Source organism: Pristiophorus japonicus, chromosome 17 (assembly GCF_044704955.1).
Source record: "Pristiophorus japonicus isolate sPriJap1 chromosome 17, sPriJap1.hap1, whole genome shotgun sequence".
Classification (NCBI taxonomy): domain Eukaryota; kingdom Metazoa; phylum Chordata; class Chondrichthyes; family Pristiophoridae; genus Pristiophorus; species Pristiophorus japonicus.
Window position 1 is genome coordinate 106,759,260 of NC_091993.1, and position 21,437 is coordinate 106,780,696.

At 41.9% G+C, this 21,437-nt stretch overlaps 1 protein-coding gene across 9 annotated transcripts in view; it reads left to right on the forward strand.

The window, feature by feature from the left end:
* LOC139227881 (zona pellucida sperm-binding protein 3 receptor-like) overlaps window positions 1-21,437 on the forward strand; it is a 265,290-nt gene that overhangs the window by 59,438 nt on the left and 184,415 nt on the right. Inside the window, exon 1 of one of the 9 annotated variants that reach the window (XM_070858989.1) lies at window positions 1,531-1,687. The exons of the other annotated variants lie outside the window; for them this stretch is intronic. The gene's annotated coding sequence lies outside the window, so the exon portion shown is untranslated. Of the gene's footprint in view, window positions 1-1,530; window positions 1,688-21,437 lie in introns of those variants that run through there. 9 annotated transcript variants of the gene reach the window in all.

The following is a 21,437-nucleotide window of genomic DNA, read 5'->3' on the forward strand; positions in this document are numbered from 1 at the left end:
GCAGGGACAGAGACACCTGGGGGTTCATGTGTATAGATCTTTGAAGGTGGCAGGACATAATGAGAAAGTAGTTAGCAAAGCATATGGGACCCTGGTCTTCATAAATAGAGGTATTGAGTACAAAAGCAGGGAAGTTATGCTGAATCTTTGTAAAGCTCTGGTTAGTCCACAAATGGAGTATTGCATCCAGTTCTGGTAACCACACTTTAGGAAGGATGTGAAGGTCCTTGAGAGGGTGCAGAGGAGAATTACCAGAATGGTTCCAGGGATGAGTGATTTTAGCTACAAGGTTAGGTTGGAGAAGCTGGGGTTGTTCTCCTTGGAGCAAAGGAAGTTATGGGAAGATTTGATAGAGGTGTACAAGATTATGACAAGTTTAGATAAGGTAGACCAAGAAAAGCAGTTGCCATTAGCTGATCGTACAAAGACTAGAGGACACAGATTTAAGGTTTTGGGCAAGAGATACAAGGGGGATGTGAGTAAGAACCTTTTTATGCAGGAAGTGGTAATGACCTGGAACTCATTGCCGGCGAGGGTGGTGGAAGATGATCAATGATTTCAAAAGAAAAGTGGATTGGAACTTGAGGGAAATACATTTGCAGTGCTACAGGGATAGAGCTGGGAATGTGACTGTCTGGATTGCTCTACAGAGAACCGGCATGGACTCGATGGGCCGAATGGCCTCCTTATGTGCCGTAATGACTGACGTAAAAATGTTAAACTAGAACACTTTGCATGCTGTCCAGTTTCATGGCACAGGAGAATCTCGGGATGGGGTGGTGGAGGGGGGAGGGGGCATGGAATTACATTTTGTGAAATCATATATTTGCTTCACAACCTACAAGTGTTATTTGTCATCCAGTATGCAATAATATATGAAAATATAATGTGTCTAATGTTTGAAATGTGCAAGAATACAAAAAATGTTATAAAAGTTATTTAGGTACAGATTTAAAAAGCAAACAATTTTTTTTCTGAATGTGTACAAAAATACGAGACTGGTATTCAAAGAGTTAATGGTGTATTGCAGTCTAGTTTTGGAAACTGCTTCAAGTGGCTATCTCGCAAGGACTGCGCATCACTCATTCTCTGAGTGCAAGTGCTAACGTCCAAATGGCCTGGACTCTGCTGGCAACTGGTAGGGGTTGGAAACATTGAAGTTCCACAGCTTGACACAGGGAGCAGGCTAGAGAAATTCTTGCTGCGTCACAGAACAGTGCCGATAGGTCTGCAAGAGGCAGCACTGCTGCATCAAGAGGAATAGGCAGAGACACCGATAGATAGAAAAGAAAGCGCTGGGAAGAAAAGTGTTTACACGATTGACTCTCGAAAAAGGAAGCCGTATACCGATGAAAGCGCCTCTGAATTTCTAAATGAGTGGGTAGATTTTTATAGTGTGCAGTGATTATATAAAGCATGATGAGAACGGACTGTGATTTCTCCCAGAGGCAAGGAAACGAAGTCTACGCTGAAAGGGTTAATATGGATGATTTCTAGAATATTCTACGCAAGACGATTCGGCCACAAAAACAGAGCCTACGTAAAGGAAGAAGGCATTGCGCAGCTGCAGTTAGCAGCAGCATCACGCTCTAAAATTTAGTCCTTGCCCCACGTAGCTCCAAATCGGGAATTCTGGCTCTGGGAAGGGTACTTTTATTGTGTCGTCCAATGGAAATCCGTGTCAGCTGTAAGTTTTATAGTATGATTTCTGCTTAACTTATCGTTTTTAAATTTTAAAAAGGATCATTGTTATCTGCAGTTCTAGGGCCTGCTTCATTGGTTGTTGAGGATGTTAGAATATGATAGCGTAGCGCTCGTTTCTGTCGCATTGCGAAGTCATGTGCGGTGAATATAGGTTGATGGTGGCACTGTCTAGAATGAAGAGTGATTAAAGGCTATTGATGACTAGGCAGCTCTGCTGTTTCAGTATACCAGAAGAGTAAATGTCACAGAGCCTGGTTAAAAAGTTGTTTACCTTGTTCTCGCTGCGTCTTGATCTTGGCAAGCAGCCAGCTCACTTGTGATAGACTTCCTTGTTGTGCTGCATCATGTAAAAGCCTGTCCTCCCATCCTATTGGCTGCAACAAGGCTGTCTGCAGAAGGTCTCTTTTGACTGGCTTACAAGCAAGTTATTTGTGTGGCTCTTTACCTGATTAGCTGAGGCAGATATTCCTGCTGAAGTGTTCACCTCGATTGGCTGAGATATTTCAGCTGTGCTATTATTGGCTGAGTGGTTGAATTGCCTGGTAAAATTAGCTCTGACTGGCTGAACAGGAAGTATTACTTGTATTATATTTTTCTATTTTGTTATGCTGCAGTTGGAATACAAGGTTTTCGTCTAAATTCATTAATAGCAACTTTTTTTATTAATTTCTGAATTTCTTGGGTAGCAAATTTTCTGGGGCATTTAGGGGTTGAACAATTTGAGTTTAGTGGTTAAAGATCCTGCACCGGTTTTTCTTTTGGCTCACAGTTGATAAAAGTTAATTTCTTATTTCTGGTTGATTTATCTAAATACCTTCTGGGAAAGCCAAGCCTACAATACATTTCGGTTTCTAAGCTACAAGGATTTCTGTAGGTTTTTCTGTGTTTACGTTTAGGTTTGTTCAATTCAAAAATATTTAATGAAAGATTTTATTTATATTCAACGCTTGGTATTCCAGCTTCCTTTCACTTGTAACCTGGCGCTTTATAATCAATTTGTTTTGTGAGCAAAGCGACACGCTTTGGTGGGGGGGGGGGGAGGGAGGGAGAGAAAGAATAGATAAGTTTTAAAACAAATTTTGCTGATTTGATAAAAATGAAAAGTGGACATAGAATATTTGGCCTCTGCAAATAATTTATTTTCTAATGACCGTACAGTAATTGCGTCACACTTACTTATAGATACTGCAGTGTTGACGTCACTGTGCATTAGCGCCGTGGGCTGCACCTTCAGTCCCTGCCACTTTGACAACTGCTATTGTCACGTAAGGGACGTACAAACTTGACCCTCTCCCAATTTCTCCCCCACCCCCACCCTGATTAAATTTAAATACATAATCGTACATGAGCCCTAATGGTGAGGAAGTATTCGATGGGAGGGTATTGGCTCGACAAGATCCCAGCCTTGCCCGACATTTTCACTTTGTCTCCAGCTGGAGGCACTGGACGGTAATCTGAAGCTGCAACCTTGGCTGATTGACTGATTAATTGTTTATTTTGAAGAATTCCTTTTTCAAGCCAGGGAAAGTGAGGCCAATTGCAGCACTCCTATTGCCACGGCAGGTGAAATCGCCACTGGACAGTCCCGAACCTGGGACCTCCTCAGTTGGTATGATGCAGTTCCACACCGGACACTGAATTTTATTTATAATAAATGTTTAACTGCGTGCGACTTGGTGTGTGTGTGGGAGGGGGGCATCAAAACGTATAATAGATCTAAATCCATGTAAATAACATCGGGTGGTTTTTCAATAGTGGTTTATTTGCTTGCCTTATTAAAACCTTTTGCGCTGAGAACCTGCAATTTCAATCCACCACCGTAAATATGTCTGAGCGGACGTTTCATCCCGCCAGTGACCTTCCAGTGTGACCTTTTTTGTTTTGCATTTTCCAGGATTAGGAAATTTGTATATTTTTGGCCAACATCCTTGTCGGTATCGGCATTGCTGGGGTTTTCGTTAGATGGGGTTTGAGGGAAATGTGGTGTGTCTGCAATGCTAACTGGTCTTGCTGGATTATTCTTTTAGAAAAAAAATGTGAAATTGGACCCTTCCACTGGAAGGTCCAGTTTTTCTCCAGGGCTAAGTGTGCACTTTCTCAGTATTCCAATTCTCAAAGTTACCCTCGAGCTCTCTCTTGTTGGCCCCACTTCCAATGCAGGGAAGGTTCTGCCCTTTCCAAGGTGGACAAGGCCTTCCTTGGTTGGAAGTGGAATCCTGCCCCATTTTACCCCCCCTGCTTGCCTTCATTCACCTCAGTTACACCATCAGTCTCTTCCTCATCCCAGACAAAGTTCAGGAACCTTTTTATCTAGTATAGGAGTGAGCTATGACCAAGTGATACTGCAGCCAGTCAGATTGTGGCGGGGCGTGGGAGTTTACAACTGGTTTTCAGCGGCAGTGATACTTCCCTGATCCTCGCATATCCCCCCCCCCCCCCCCCCAAACATTTCCTTCAGCAATCTTCCACCTCGGTATTTTACCCATTCTGCATGATCTCTGCTCCCCTCCCCTCCATCCCAGAAGATTCAGCCCTCAATCTCAAACCTACCCCATCTTCTGCATCTGCTTTCTCTTCCTTTCCAAGGCCAACCAACGTGCTTTAGTTCTGCTCCCAATGAGCTTTAGGAAAGAGATCGTTTGCCTGTGCTGCAGTTCCCATTCTGTGCTGCTCTCGCACGCTTCTCAAGTCCGACTCTCCAAATTGCCAAAGTGTAGTCGAGTGCTGCTACAGACCGTGAGCCCACATTTGAAGCAGGTAATTACTATTGTTCAGCTTCTATAGCGACAAATTTGCTAATTCACAGAACGCTGATCCTACCATTTTTTTTCTTTTGAATTAAAATGGAGATACAGCAGGATCAGAAAAATCAACTGATCTGCTGGCCCAAAAGCTGAGATTATTCACCCTCTTAAATTTGTTCTGCCTATTTCTGGCAGTACACCACAGTGCTCAAGAGTGGGAAGCTTCCCTAGCCACCAGCATGGAGGCTAACAAAAAAAAGCTATATTCCCTCTCCTGGTTCCATTCTACCTTTTTGGAGCTTGGGGCATCCCTTAAAGGGGAGGCCATGAGTGCCACAGACCGCCATTTTATTTTATCGGTAACTCTTCATTCTGCCCAACAATGGTAACCCTCTCCTCTACTGGGCTGCCATCATGCAGCCCAGCACTCCCGCTGGCCCAATCGAGCACATTCCTGGTGGCCCAGTGGCAGCCACCCAAGGGCCTGCAGAGTGCGCAGTGGCCCTCCCCTTTAACTGAAGGGGAGGGGCGTTGTACTGCTTCAGCGCTTCCCGCGTAGTGCTGGCCTCTTCAGTGCGGCACTGGGCGCTGCCATTCCAGACGCGCCCCTCCAACGAGGTGGAGCGCCTGAGACAACACTCCGTCTCGTTTCAGGAACGCAAAGTCCAATTCCATGTTGGGGGTGGCACTTCCAGGTCGGACACAGGAAGTCCCAGCCCCGGAACGTTGCCGCACCCAGTCGGGGCGCGGGACAATTTCGGCCCTGAATTGTTTTAAATCATGATAACCAATGAGTGAGCAGGAGAATAATTGGGACATGTTGATCACAAAATTGTGTTTAAATGAATATAAAAATAGAGCAAAAGCTTTAATATTTGATGGGATTACTTTTCCTCATTTAATTGCTTCAGTATTTCCAAAGTTATTAATTTTAATGACCAGGCAATATATTTTTCAATTTTTGTGAAGGTCAGAGGGGAATGTTTTGGTCAGCCTGATTTGCTCCTGTTGATAACCTGACCAGTAAGGTGTGCAATCAGTCTATTGAGTCCTATTCAGAGTACAGTTTGGTGATGCCTAGAGTACCTTGGTGAAATTCACTTGAGGAATGAGGAACCAAATATTGTGGATAGTACTTTTGAGAAATGTCCTCTCAACTTCCTCGAACACATTTTTGGTGTCTTACAAAGCACCACATTTTTGGTATCTTACAAAGCACCAAAATAAAATTTGGCCTTTCCGTGATGGAATGAATAGTCGTGGAGAGAAATAACTTTTTTAAAATTTAGAAGTAAAAGTTTACTTCTTAAAATGGGGGTTGCTCATTAATCCAGAAATGACGTGACAGCCAGTAGAATATTTTTCTGTGATGGGCATTTATTAGCAGACATCTCCGGGCACACTCCGACTGTCCAAGAAATTTTGCTCCAAGAGCATGGAGGATAAGTGCTCTTAAAATGAGTAAAATTATAACCGCCTCATGTACACACTATTGATACCGACAGGCATTTTGGTGCGAGGTGATAGTTCTTTCTGAAACTGTTGCTACACAAAAGACATTCAAATTCAGACCAATAAATAGGCAACTATTGCCTTATGTTGTAGTGGTCTGGAAAATATAAGCTCTGTTGACATTTGTTGACCTGTTGAATAATGCTTCCCTCTCGGCACACTATGCAGAAGGCAACGTATATTGGTCTAGCCACACATGACTTAGCATATGAATAGGCCCAGCTTTGAGGGGTATGATTATCTCTGCAATTTTTAAGGACCACAACTACAATCAATTGTTCAGAATCTGGTTTAAAGAATACAACTATAGTGAGGTGCATCAAGAAACAAAGAAGCAATTGCTCCTGTCTCCTGTGTCTCTCCCTTGTGACAGTGGCACTGGTTGGCATATAACGTGCCATCACTTTGTGCTCCAGTGCTCAGAGGTGTAGATTGTCAAGTGTGTTTGCATTGAGAAATGACTGAATGCAACTAGATGAGTTGACCCTTTATCTGGAGACAACCCACTTCACCTTTGATGATTGGATATACTAGGAATAAGTTTTATCAAGACCTTTTCAGAACAAAAGACAATGGAGATTCTGCTCTAGGCATCAAGACAGTTGAATGGCTCCAGACCTCATTACAGCCTTGGTCTAAACATGGATAGGAGAGCTGAATTTCAGAGGTGAGGTGAAAGTGACTGCCCTTGACATTAAGGTAGCATTTGACCAAGTGCAGCGTCAAGGAGCCTTTGTAAAATTGAAATCATGGTCATCAGGTGAAAAACTCTCCACTGGCTGGAGTCATACCTAGCACAAAAGAAAGATGGTTATGGTTTTTGGAGGCCAATCATTTCAGCCCCAGGAGATCACTGCAGGAATTCCTCAGGGCAGTGTCCTCGGCCCACCCATCTTCAGTTGATTCATTAATGACTTTCCCTCCATCTTAAGGTCAGAAGTGAAGTTGTTTGCTGATGATTGCACAGTGTTCAGTTCCATTCACAATGAAGCAGTCTGTGCCCACATGCAGCAAGACCTGGACAACATTCAGGCTTGGACAGATAAGTGACCAGTAACATTCGCTCCACACAAGTGCCAGGCAATGACCATCTCTCCAATCAAAGATCGTCAGCCATCTCCCCTTGACATTCAATGGGATTACCATCGCACATCCCCCACCATCAACATCCTGGGGGTCACCATTGACCAGAAACTTAACTGGACCAGCCACATAAATATTGTGGCTACAAGAGCAGGCCAGAGGCTGGATATTCCGTTACAAGTGACTTCCCTCCTGACTCCCCAAAGCCTTTCCAGCATCTACAAAGCACACGTCGGGAGTGTGACGGAATACTCTCAACTTGCCTGGATGAGTGCAGCTCCAACAACACTCAAGAAGCTCGACACTAACCAGGACAAAGCAGCCTGCTTAATTGGCACCCCATCCACCATCTTAAATATTCACTCCCTCCATTAATGGCGCACCATGGCTGTAGTGTGTACCATCTACAAGAAGACTCACTGCAGCAACCTGCCAAGGCTTCTTCGGCAGCACCTCCCAAACTCACGACCTCTACCACCCAAAAGGACAAGAGCAGCAGGCACATGGGAACACCATGACCTGCAAGTTCCCCTCCAAGTTACACACCATCCTGAGTTGTAAGCATATCGCCGTTCCTCATCATTGCTGGGTCAAAATCCTGAAACTCTCTACCTAACAGCACTATGGGAGTACCTTCACCTCACTGACTAGCGGTTCAAGAATTCGGCTCGCCACCCCCTTGTCGAGGGCAATTAGAAACTTAGAAAATGGGTGCAGTAGTAGGCCATTCGGCCCTTCGAGCCTGCACCGCCATTCAAATTGGTTCATGGCTGAACATGCAACTTCAGTACCCCATTCCTGCTTTCTCGCCATACCCCATGATCCCCCTAGTAGTAAGGACTACATCTAACTCCTTTTTGAATATATTTAGTGAATTGACCTCAACAACTTCCTGTGTAGAGAATTCCACAGATTCACCGTTCTCTGGGTGAAGAAGTTTCTCCTCATCTCGGTCCTAAATGGCTTACCCCTTATCCTTAGACTTTGACCCCGGGTTCTGGACTTCCCCAATTGTCGAAACCTGTCAGAATTTTAAATGTTTCTATGAGATCCCCTCTCATTCTTCTGAACTCCAGTGAACACAAGCCCGGTTGATCCAGTCTTTCTTGATATGTCAGCCCTGCCATCCCAGGAATCAGTCTGGTGAACCTTCGCTGCACTTCCTCAATAGCAAGACTGTCCTTCCTCAAGTTAGGAGACCAAAACTGTACACAATACTCCAGGTGTGGCCTCACCAAGGTCCTGTACAACTGTAGTAACACCTCCCTGCCCCTGTACTCAAATCCCCTCGCTATGAAGGCCAACATGCCATTTTCTTTCTTAACCGCCTGCTGTACCTGCATGACAACCTTCAATGACTGATGTTCCATGACACCCAGGTCTCGTTGCACCTCCCCTTTTCCTAATCTGTCACCATTCAGATAATAGTCAGTCTGTCTCTCTGTTTTTACCACCAAAGTGGATGACCTCACATTTATCCACATCATACTTCATCTGCCATGCATTTGCCCACTCGCCTAACCTATCCAAGTCACTCTGCAGCCTCATAACATCCTCCTCGCAGCTCACACTGCCACCCACCTTAGTGTCATCTGCAAATTTGGAGATACTACATTTAATTCCCTTGTCTAAATCATTAATGTACAATGTAAGCAGCTGGGGCCCCAGCACAGAACCTTGCGGTACCCCACTAGTCATTGCCTGCCATTCTGAAAAGTACCCATTTACTCCTACTCTTTGCTTCCTGTCTGCCAACCAGTTCTCAATCCACGTCAGCACACTACCCCCAATCCCATGTGCTTTAACTTTGCACATTAATCTCTTGTGTGGGACCTTGTCGAAAGCCTTCTGAAAGTCCAAATACACCACATCAGCTGGTTCCCCCTTGTCCACTCTACTGGAAACATTAGGGATGGGCAATAAATGCTGCCCTTGCCAGCGACACCCACATCCTAGGAATGATGATTTTTTTAAAAAATCAATGGTTTTTCAATGAGCCAAGGTATGGTGCCTAGTATTATTCACAAGATACAAACTGAGGCAAAAAACACAAATTCTAACAACTTTCTGTATTGGCAAAGGAAATTGTTATGGTATAGTGTTCAGCTTTTTTTTTTTAAAAAAGGAACCTTTTATGAGCAAAGCTCTGCCTATACCTGCCCCTCAGTTCTGTATCTGACTTGGTGTAAGCTTTGACTATTCTTTTTGTGCTTGATAAACTTTATCATCATGGGCAGTCCCTCAAAATCGAGGAAGACTTGCTTCCACTCTCAAAATGAGGAGTTCTTAGCTGACTGAACCGTCCAATACGGGAATTACAGTCTGTCACAGGTGGGACAGACATTTGTTGAAGGAAAGAGTGGGTGGGACTGATTTGCCGCATGCTCCCTCCACTGCATGCGCTTGGTTTATGCATGCTCTCGGTGACGAGACTCTAGGTGCTCAGCACCCTCCCGGATGCTCTTCCTCCACTTGGGGCAGTCTTTGGCCAGGGACTCCCAGGTGTAGTTGGGGATGTTGCATTTTTATCAAGGAGGCTTTGAGGGTGTCGTTGAAATGTTTCCTCTGCCCATCTTGGGCTCGTTTGCCATGTAGGAGTTCTGAGTAGAGCGCTTGCTTTGGGGGTCTTGTCAGGCATGCGAACAATGGGTCGAGTGTGGTCAGTGCTTCGATGTTGGGCTGGTCGAGGACGCTGATGCTGGTGCGTCCGTCCTCCCAGGGGATTTGCAGGATATTGCAGAGACATCGTTGGTGGTATTTCTCCAGCAATTTGAGGTGTCTACTGTATATGGTCTACATCTCTGAGCCATACAGGAGGGTGGGTATCACTACAGCCCTGTAGACCATGAGCTTGGTGGTAGATTTGAGGGCCTGATCTTCGAACACTCTTTTCCTCAGGCGGCCGAAGGCTGTGCTGGTGCACTGGAGGCGGTGTTGAATCTCGTCATCGATATCAGCCCTTATTGATAATAGGCTCCCGAGGTATGGAAAGTGGTCCACGTTGTCCAGAGCCGTGCCATGGATCTTGACTGGGGAGCAGTGCTGTATGGCGGGGTCAGGCTAGTGGAGCACCTTTGTCTTACGGATGTTTACTGTAAGGTCCATGCCTTTGTACGCCTCAGTGAAGATGATGACTATAAACTTATGGGTACCGTAGCATACTGGTTATGTTACTGGACTAGTAATCCAGAGACCTGGACTAATGATCCGGAGACATGAGTTTAAACTACTGGATTGTTGTAAAAACCCAACTGGTTCACTAACTGGAAATCTGCTGTCCTTACCTGGCCTATGTGACTCCAGACCCACAGCAATGTGGTTGACTCTTAAATGCCCCCTAAATGGCGTAGCAAGCCTAGAAAGCCACTCAGTTGTAACAACAAAGTCAGCACTGTGGACTGAAGCGATTCAAGAAGGTTAGTCACCACCACTTTCTCTAGGGTAATTTGGGATGGGCAATAAATGCCGGTGATGCCCAATCCCATTAATGAATTAAAAAAAAACTTAATTGCTCAGCCCCACTGTTACTGCTTCTTTCAAAAGAACTAAGGCATGCTTCCACAATGAGGCCCTATATGTACAGAAGGGAGTGGCGAAAGACCATCTGACAAATATAGCTAGGTAGGATTTTTTTTTTAAAAAGGGATCATGTCCTGCTTGTAGGGTGGCCTATTCATTTGCCTGTTAATATGGTACTTTGCTCACAGAATGAGGAAGATCATAATGCAGGTTAATAATTAATTTTCTGTCTTTTTTTGTATCAGTTTAGATTACTAAAATATAAAATGCTGTATTCCAATGACTCCACCTTAATACTCTTGTAAAAGTTAGATTTTGAAGAATGAATCAAAAGCAATATAGGAATTCAGAGCAAAATCATTTTTTAAATAAAGAAACTTTACATAGGGCAACAAAAGCAAAGAACTACAGTCAGCATAGCAACAAAAGCAAAGAACTACAGTCAGCATAGATAAAAGGATTTTATTTTAATGATCACATATACTTATTACCTGCTGTAGGGGAACACTGTTATAGCTGTGTTAAATCAAAAATTAAGAAAATTCTCATTGGTTGTGATTCTGAATCATGTTTATTGGAGGAAAACTTGACCGAAACCAGTTCTTGAAAGCTAATTATCCTTACTATGGTTATGTCAGCTGCTGGTTATTAACCTGGTTATTTCTATTAAGATCACATGCAACAGATTTAAAAAATTTAGCATTGGTTTAGTTGAAACTTTTTTTTTCTTTTGTGCAATTTGGACCATTGAATTTAGTCTCCACATTTATCAGCTAATACAAGATGCATGCCTTCTGTGTTAAGTTTTTTTTTTTCATTTGAGTAGCAGTACCATCTTCATGGTCACAATACCATGACTTTCTTAACCTTTTCCAGGCTGGACAGATGAAGTCAGGCTTTGAAATGCAAAAAGTTGCTGATAACTTCTAGGCCAGCGTCGTTGCGGATATCCTGAACTTTATTTTAAATCTGGATTCTGAATACTTTGCATTTTTTTTCCCCCAAGCAAAAGAAATTTCAAACCTAAGTGGAAGAAACCAAATAAGAGACTGACAAATATACTTTTTTTGAATGCAAGTTTTGAAATGATATCGCACTCTTGTATTATATAAATTGCATATTCAGGTTTTTCTTAACATTTTTATAAACCACACCTTACAATTATTTCTCTACATTACAAAAGTGACTACACTTCAAAAATACTTTATTGGCTGTAAGCATTTTGGGATGTCCTGAAGTTGTGAAAGGCGCTATATAATTGCAAGTCTTTCTCTAGAGCAGGGACTCTCAACCGGGAGGTTTGTGGGAAGGTTTCAAGGGGTCGGCCAGTGGCTTCCTGTCTACAACATGCAGATAATTTTAAAGTTGATTTAATGCCAATCCCCGAAGGTTATAATATTCAGGGCGCAGAGTTTTACCAAGTCACCCATCAACACCAGCAGATTAACACTTTAGTCCCCGGCCCTGGCCCCACACGGGACATGAGGAACTGCCGCTTGGACCCAGAGGCTTGGGGTCATCAGTCTGCCGTGTTGTTAAGCAGATGGCGTCCAGTCTCAGCAAGCACACTCCACTCGGCTCGTTGGTAACGAACGAGAAGAGAAGGTGTACTGCATAGTGACACATGAAATGGAATTTGTTTGCATGTACTACAAGGTATCCCGTATTGGACCGAATTGCACTTGAACTGGAAAACAAGGGAATGTAACGAACGGAACTGCCGTCAGCACCCAAATAATAGTGTATAGGATTGCTGACCGCAGCTAAAGGTATTGAAATGCCTTTGAATGTACTGTACAGATTTTTTTATGAATAAAGTATATTTTGAAATTAATAAAAAAGACGAGACGAGAAGCGCGAGCTGGTACGGCTGTTAACACTGTCAGTCTTATCAGCTCCAGTGACACTTTACCAACCTCAGTGACAGTTTTGGATGATAAGGGAGATTGAGGGTTATGGGGAACAGGCAGGGAAGTGGAGTTGAGGCCAAGATCAGATCAGCCATGATCTTATTGATTGGCGGAGCAGGCTCGAGGGGCCAAATGGCCTACTCCTGCTCCTATTTCTTATGTTCTTACTAACTTAAGCAGAACTCTCAACTTCGGAGATGGCCTCAACTGCATGATAATTAGCTAAGTGAAACAAAAATAATATATATGTTTAATTGTAAAACTAATTTTATATAGAAAAAATACTTGTGTAACGTTGCAGGCGGGGGCTGTGGTCTCTGGAATTTTTATAACCGGGAGGGTGGGGGCTCTCGCAAGCAAAAAGTTTGAGAGCCCCTGTTCTAGAGCAAATACACCTTCAAACATATTTATTACATGAAATTCCATGATGTAAAATGTTTTTTATTTTGAAGTCTAGATTATGTAATGGCAAGAGTTTGACTTAATCACTATTTATTTCAGGCTTTATTGATGCATTCTAAAATGCTTTTAAACAGACAATATATATAGAAGCTAAAGAAATTAAGAACTTGCAATTATTGTAACACATCATTACGGCCTTAGGATCTCTCAAAGTGCTTCATCCAATGAATCACTTTATTGAGGTGCAGTCACTTGTGCGCAAGTATGGCATTTAATTTGTGCATGTGTCCTACAAAGGGAATTTGAGATTAATGATCAGTTTTTCTCTCAGTACAGCATTGCAGTGCCAGCTTGGGTTGCATGGTCCAGTCCTGGAGTGGGGCGTAAACCCATCACCTGAGATACGAGTGTGTTGTCAACTGAGCCCAGCTAGTCATTAAACTAACGAGCAGAAAAGATGCATTGAGGTGAAAACGATTGGTGGTGGGGGGGGGGAAAAGAAGGAATTTCATACAAAAATCCCTCAATTTACTCTGGTAACACTTTTTTTTATATATGTATGTATGTGTGTGTGTGTGTGTGTATATATATATATATGTATGTTAGAAACTGTTGTGTCTTTTTTTTAAAGAAATTGAAGTTTCCAAATTAAACTCTTCTACTACAAACTGACAAGGCGCTCCTCCAACTCTGGCCTCTTCTGCATCCCTGATTCTAATCGCTCCAGCATTGCCAGCCGTGCCTTCAATTGCCTAGGCCCTAAGCTCTGGAATTCCCTCCATAAACCTCTCCTCTACACCTCTCCTCCTCCTTTAAGACACTCCTTAAAATCTATCTTTTTGACCAAACTTTTGGTAATCTGCCCTAATATTTCCTATGTGGCTCAGCGTCAAATTTTGTTTGATAACGTTCCTGTGAAGCAACTTGGGATGTTCATTAAAGTTTCTATATAAATGCAAGCTTCAAACTCCCATGTGGAAATATGTTATCTTTTTCAAAGCTTGCTTCAGAGTTTAAAAACCCACTGATTGTAGCATTGGCAGCATAGGTTATTGCAGTAAGCAGACAAAACTGATTACCATGCATTCCTTCTCATTCCAATTTCATTCTAGTTGAGTCACTGCTAATTGTTTCATCGAATTGATGTAATGTCATCAGGCTTTGACTCCGTACTAATAGGATATCTCTGAATAAAAACATTTATTATTCTGAACTTTATCATGTGTTTTATACTATTTTCATGATCGTAAAGCTCAATCAACAGAAAATTGTGGTACAAAAGCAAAATAAAAGATTTACTTGTACTTCAATTTAGTACACTGTATTCACTGCTCACGATGTGGTCTCCCCAATGCAGATTGGGTGACTGTTTTGCAGAACACCTTTGTTCAATCTGTAAGCATGACCCCACGCTTCTGGTCGCCTGTCACTTGAATTCTCCGCTCCACTCCCGCTCTGACCTCTCCGTTCTCAGCCTCCTACACTTCCAATGAAGTTCAACGCAAGCTCAAGGAACAGCACCTCACCTTTCGTTTTGCCACTTTACATCCTTCTGGACTCGACATCAAGTTCAACAATTTCAGACATAACCTCTACCCATATTTATTTTTCCCCTTTCCTCTTTTTTTTTTTTAATGAACCCCCCCTTTTTTTTTCTTATCCATGGCAGCTGGTGATGATTCTGCCATTCACACCCTATCTAGACTCATCATTTTTTTTTTCTTAACTTGTGCCATTACCATCTTATTTTTGCCCATCATCCCTATTATCTCTTAAATCTATCACAGACCTTTCATTTTGTTCTTTCTCTTCCCCCGCCCCCACTCCCTTTCACTGCCCCTGCGCTTCCTTAAGAATCTGCCGAAGGGTCACAAACCTGAGACAGTAACTCTGTTTCTCTCCACAGATGCTGCCTGATCTGCTGAGATTTCCAGCATTTTCTGCTTTTATATTAGAAAATTGTAGTAACTCAATGAGCAAAGATTGGAGTCCAGATGTTTCATTTGGATGAAGAAATTAGCTCAAATTAAAACTGGCTTCTGTAATTGGTATCTTTTTTTACTCTTTTGTTACTGTTCACTGCCTTCCTGTTGGGAAGCTTAGTTATTTTAAAATCAGAATACCTGACGGATTGTAACATTTGGAATCTTGGTCCCACATGTTGGCAACAATGTTGTTCCATTAAATCCTGAATTCCGATTTGAATTTCATTAACTTCCGAGGCGTACGCTCGGAACTGACACATCTAGCAACCGCTCTTTAGAACAGTGATATGGTGTAATTGAGTACAAAGAGGTTTAAAAGCTATCTGAATTGTTGGATTCAAATTAACTTAAAACCATCAACTATCAAATATGCAGGCTGCGTATTCAATTTTTAATTTATTTTTCAAAGGATAGCAGAAGTCTAAAATTTTCTTCCCCGCAAAGCTGTTGAGGCCACATCAATTGAAAACGGAGATTGGTAAATTTTTGTTAGGCAGAGTTTTAAGGGATATGGAACCAACACGGATAAATAGAGTTAAGATAGAGATCAGCCATGATCTAATCGAATGGCAGAACAGTCTCGAGGGGCTGAACTCCTCTTCCTGTGTCCCTATGTGACCTTGGATCTGTGTGCTATGTGTAATAAAATCGCAAGCCGTTTTGAGATTGGTAAGATTTGCAATGCAAGATTGATTTGGAATAATAGGATTAATTCTACAGTCCCATGCTTCCAGGCGGAAGGCAGCTTACAGGTATTGCAGTCTGACTCTGACCCACACTACTTGTGAGTGTAGCTGGGAGCGTGGAATCGCTGAATTACCCCTGAACTCAACGTTTTTAATTATCTTGATAGTCCTACTACAGCAGTATCCTACGAGTATGGTATAGTCGGGCTTGATGGAACCATGATCGCATCTGAGCAAGTTCACATTGAACATACTAGAAACAAGTATTGTATAAGGAGTCTATTGGTAGGCAAACATTTCCATCAGAAGTTGCATTGTGTGAGATTATTTTCATGTCATTCAAAAAGGTTAAATAATGCAGCAATTGTGATAAGTGTGCTGCAATTTTGCTTGATTACCTTTGTGCTCAAGGAAAATATATTTTAGAACCTTCCTTCAGGAGATGAAATAAATAGGGTAGAGTCTAAGATGTGGTCTACTATGCATGCTGTGTGATCAGAGTGGACTTGAAATTAACTTACTTCTTCCATGTTTTTTTTTATTTCCTGCATTCTGTATTGCTTGGGACATCAACTGTGGCAAATACAAAATTATGTCCCACTCACCTTGCTATCCTTTCTAAATATAACGTTTTATCCTGTTCACTGTTTTGCATTGATTTGCATCCCGCTATTTGAAGAAATGAAACCTTTTTTTGCATAATAATTGACCTTCCATTTGCTTATTGATGACATTGTACATTTAGAGTCCTCCATTTGCAGGGCTTTGAATTGACAAACAGTAAATGCTGCAAGAAGAAATGACTGCATCTCTTACATTATATAACAAAAATGATTTTGGATTAAAGAACACCCATTTCCGCTGACACAGAACATGTGGCAGATCGTCATAAAGTTTCCGATATACTAAGCATGGGCTGTACTCTAGCAGAGGTCCGAGAGGTTGGTGGCCTAATGAAATTTTTTTGGTGATTCAGAATGTTGTTTAAGGATAAGAATGAGTTAAACACACACTTTATTACTAACAAGAATGCAAGGAATATATAGGTTATGTTTTCCCTATCCGTCTTCACCGTGGAAATAAATTTTGTCCCTTTTATATGCTTATATTGGTCACCTTTAGTTAGTGTTCTCTCTCACTGAAGGATATTTGCTGTTTCTGTGAGATGGATTTGACATTAGTCTCACATCTTAGGATATTTCCAAGTGTACTAATATCCTTGTATTTGAACTTTTGCATTTTAATACACACCTTTTTGCCTTTTTTTTGTATGAAGAAATTCTTCCTGACTTCTGTCCTAAATTTGCCTTTCACCAGTTTGAATCTATAGCCCCTTGTCTGATTGTCGTGGCTTATCTTGAAGTACTGTTCTAGATTTACCTTTTCTATACCATTTAATACCATAGGTTAAATGCTGTTTCAAAAGGAAAGATGATTATTCTCCATGAAGTTGTTTTATTTTGTTTAAATCATTTTGGCAAGAAAAGAAGGAGCTGATGGAGCCATGAGGGATTAACATGATTTAAATCCACAGTTTTTGAGAGTAACACCAGCAGGCTCCAACGTGACCAACTGTTTGACTTTCACAGAATGGTTGCAGCACAGAAGGAGGCCATTCGGCCAGTCAAGCCTGTGCCGGCTTTCTGCAACAGCACTTCAGCTAGTCTAGCTCCCTTGCCACATACTCTATATATGCAAAGTTTGTTTGTGACTGCATCTGCCCGATTTTAAAATTACTGCAATTGTACCTACTTCTCGTGGGCACCAATTAAGTATTTTTTGTGGTGCTTGAAGCAAAGCTAATGCTACATAGGTTATTTCAATGAGTATTGATTCTGTTTCTTGGCCTGTGGAGATTTGATTTATTCAGAACTGCTTCTCACAATTGGACTGAGGGTTCACCTTTTGATATGGAGAATCTGTGCATTTAAGTGTTTCTAGATTGTCTTCAGGTTTCATATTTGTACAGCAGAGTATACATCACATACATAATATGGGCAAATTTTGCAAAAAGGAAAAAAAATACAAATGGAAATAAAGACTTGCATTTGGTGCCTTGGTTTTAACATTTCATCTGAAAAGCACTACCTTCCATGGTGCTGGAGTGGCATTCGGCACTGAACCGGTGTGTTGGCCTAGATTTTGAGTTCCATGTCTTTGGAGTGAGACTTGAACCTACCACCCTCTGACCAAGAGGCGAGAGTGCTACCCACTGAGCCATGGCTGACACAGTAATTTTGTGGCCCACCTCTCACCTTTTCCAAAGCGTCAATATTCACCACCATGTGGGGAAACCAAATCTGGACACCGTATTCTAACTTGGGCCTTTTGTAGAAGGACAAAATGGTATGCTTTGTTTCATAGTGATTTGTCCTGTGAATGTAGAACCCTCATTGCTTTCGCTATAGCCTCACGGCTTTGGTAATGAACATTTAGAGACTGATGCCCTGTAGCACCCAGATCTCTGTTTTTCACCACTGGCTTCAGTTATGTTCCTTGTCGGGTATATGTATATTTAGCATTAGATCTGCTTATCCTAACACTGCATTTTTCTAATTAAAATGGTATTTGCCAACATTTTAGTCCATTTCCCCAACACATCAAGATCTGTATAGTGTAGTCAAGCATCCTCTACAGACCTGACACTTGCCTGTATCGTCACCCACAAACTTGTCGGTCATTCCCTCAAGCCCTACATCTAAGTTATTCATGAAAACAGTGAATAGCAGTGATCCAAACACTGATTTCTGCAGGACACCACTGGTAACTGGTCTCTAAGCAGATCCAAATCCATCAATAACTTTGTGCCTATGGGCATTCAGCCAATTCTGAATCCACCACAGCAGATTACCACTAATTCCACAAGCTTTTATCTTGTAGAGAAGCCTGTTGTGAGGCACCTTATCAAAAGCTTTCTGAAAGTCCAGGGAGTCAATGTCTACCGGGCTACCCTCATCCACTATCCTGATCACTTCTTTAAAAAAATTCAATCGAATTTGTAAGACATGACCTTTTCTGGAAGCCATGTTGGGTGCCCCGATCAGGCCTTCTCTATCTAAGTAGTCATATAAGGCATCTCTAATAACTTTGAGCATCTTGTCTATTACTGAGGTCATACTAATGGGCCTATAGTTATCCAGCTCTGCCTTATCTCCCTTTTTACAAATTAGAACTACATTGGCACCCTTCTAGTCTGAGGGAACAGTCCCCAAGTTGCCTATTCCAGTGAGCTATTAAAGATAAGGGCAAGGGGCTCACATAGCACCTGATCCATTTAAGGAGCCCTCGGATGGATATAATCTGGGCTGGCAGCCCAATCTGCTTTACTGTTTCTCATTCTATCTACGATGATATCTGCATCTACTTTAATAACAATTTTACTATACTGGCACCACTTAATGTTGTCAGTTGAGCATCATTAAGTGTAAAGACTGATACAAATATGTGTTAAAATGTACTATTATTGAAGGTTACATGCAGAAAAGGATAACAAATGCTACATTTAAGATTTTTTTTCTCGTATTTCAGCACGAGAATTTTTTAAGAGCACTATGATTTAAATCCTCAACACTCAACTGCACCACAGCAGCAACAAATGTTAGGATTCTAATTAAAGAAGTTAAGATTAAGTTTGAAGGATTTCTTTTGAATTTTAGTTTTTTTTAATTACCGAGTTAGTTATCCAATTACGAATTGTTCCACCAACAAAATAACTTTTTTTCCATTTTAGTAGGCCTTTCATTTAAGGGTTTCAGCCAATCAATAAAAGAAAAGGCAGTCTTTCCTTCTACCTCCCTCGGAGGTGAACTGTAATGCAGGAAAAATTACATTTAATCTCTCTTGGCAGAGCTTGCGGCTGTTTAATTTCAATCTCCCTGCACAACAAACAACACTGTTAAACTTTGAAAACAACTGGGGCACCTACTTGCCAAGAAATCTGGAATTCTGGGTAAAAAGTGAATAATGCCAGGATTGCCAGCTCCTTACTTGTATAATAGCTGACTGCTACCTGTTAACGCCCTAGTATTCAACCTGCGTCATTTTCACTGTGGAGAGTTCAATATGTTTCAACGCTGGAATACGCAATTAAATTCAGTAAGGAATATTTTGTGGCTGTAAGATTGGAGTTCTCTTGTTTTAAGTTTATTCAGTGGCAATTTGAATCATGCAAATTAGTTTGGTGTTTGAGGTGGCATTTGGTGCTCCGTACAAACCTGCAGCTCGGAGAGCTGCAGTTAGTTTGGATTGTCCTCAAACTTAATCTGGACCCTCCGTTGAATAATGAAGCAAGTCCGTATGAAATTCTACTTCTAAAATAACTGAACTGCCAGCTGTACTCATCATTATGCAGTTTATGTGGGCATTTGACTCTAATGAAACCTTCAAATGTTGCAATCTGAATTCTTGGTCATTGTTTGTTTTATTTTACTAGTTCATGAATTAGTCTTTTTTTTTAGGTTGATCTATTACCAAAATATCCCGAAGTGTTCTTTTCAAAAATTCTAGCAAATCAGTTTCCGAACAGACAGTTTCTGAAAAGGGAAAAATTCAGCAATAGCTTGGCAGTAGTCAGCAATATTGCATTGGTTTTCTTTTTCAAATTTAAAATGTTTTTTTTCCCTAGAAAATATTGCTAAGATAATTAACGTTGAAAGGCAATTCGTTACTTTCAGTAGTGTCAGTTACAGTTAAATATAAGTGCAAAAATAACAATTTCCCATTTTTTATTATTATTATTATAGACTGGTATTTTCTTTTGATAAGTTTGACTTAATGGCTAGATTTTCCTCTGGTGGATTTCTGTCAAAACTTCCCGTGCATAGCACAAACCCGTCAGTGTAACTGCACCTCTAGAACTGTCTCAATTTTTTTTCTGTGCACCTTTTATATATAGCGGGGGGGAGAAAAGGTCAGCTGAACAGCTGAAAGGATCTTTGCAACCATTTTATGTCCAATGTAGCTCACTGCAATATTGCTTCTTCAGGGCGCCAAGCCCACCAAATTTTAACACGCTCCTGTTGAGAGGTGTTGCTGTCTGCAGCCCAGCAGTGAAGGATCCAGCTATTTGGCCCCAAGTGAAGGAGGCCCGCCAAGGGCATAATCTAGGCCCATGAAAGGAGCTGGCCTTGGCAGTGAGTGTCACCTCCAGTAAAGTCCTCCTTAGCTACTCAATGCCAGAAATTGTTTACTGGGCTTGATATTGTGACCTGCAGGGTAGCCAAGTTACCTTGTACCGATGCACTGTAATAAGCATACTTTACAGTTGTAGCCACCTTGCCTGACACTGTCAAACACCACCTGCAACTAATCACCTATGTGCAGGAGGTAGCACAATATCCTTCACAGTCCCTTCCTTGTTCTGCAAATGGTGCTTTACTCATAGCTGAACATTTACAGAAGCAGTGGAAGACTCTCATGATGGATATTTCATCGCCAGTAGCTGTTCTCATCCCATTAAGATATTCCATATGTTGGCACACAGTATTTCTGTGTCAAGCAGAAATAGCCCACAGCCAAAAACCAGGAAGCACCACCTCAATTTCAATCTCAATCTCCAGCAAAGGCTTCTCCTACTCCAGCACTGTCTTCTCCAGAATTTTCCAAAAATCCATCTTGGGGCCCTATCATCTTCTTCATGTACACGCTGCCCCTTAGTGCTGTCATCTGCAGACATAGGGTCAGCTTCTACTTGTATGCTGATACAACCTGTGCACTACTGACTATGCATCGTCAGACTGCTTGTCTCCCATCCAGTCCTGGATGAGCCACAAGCTTATGCCCCTAAATGTTGGGAAGACTGCCGACTCAATTTTCTTCTCCAGCCACTGTCTCTGGTTGAACCTGAGTCCTGTTCACCCAGAGTTGAGTTTTCGACCTCACAGATCCCCTTTT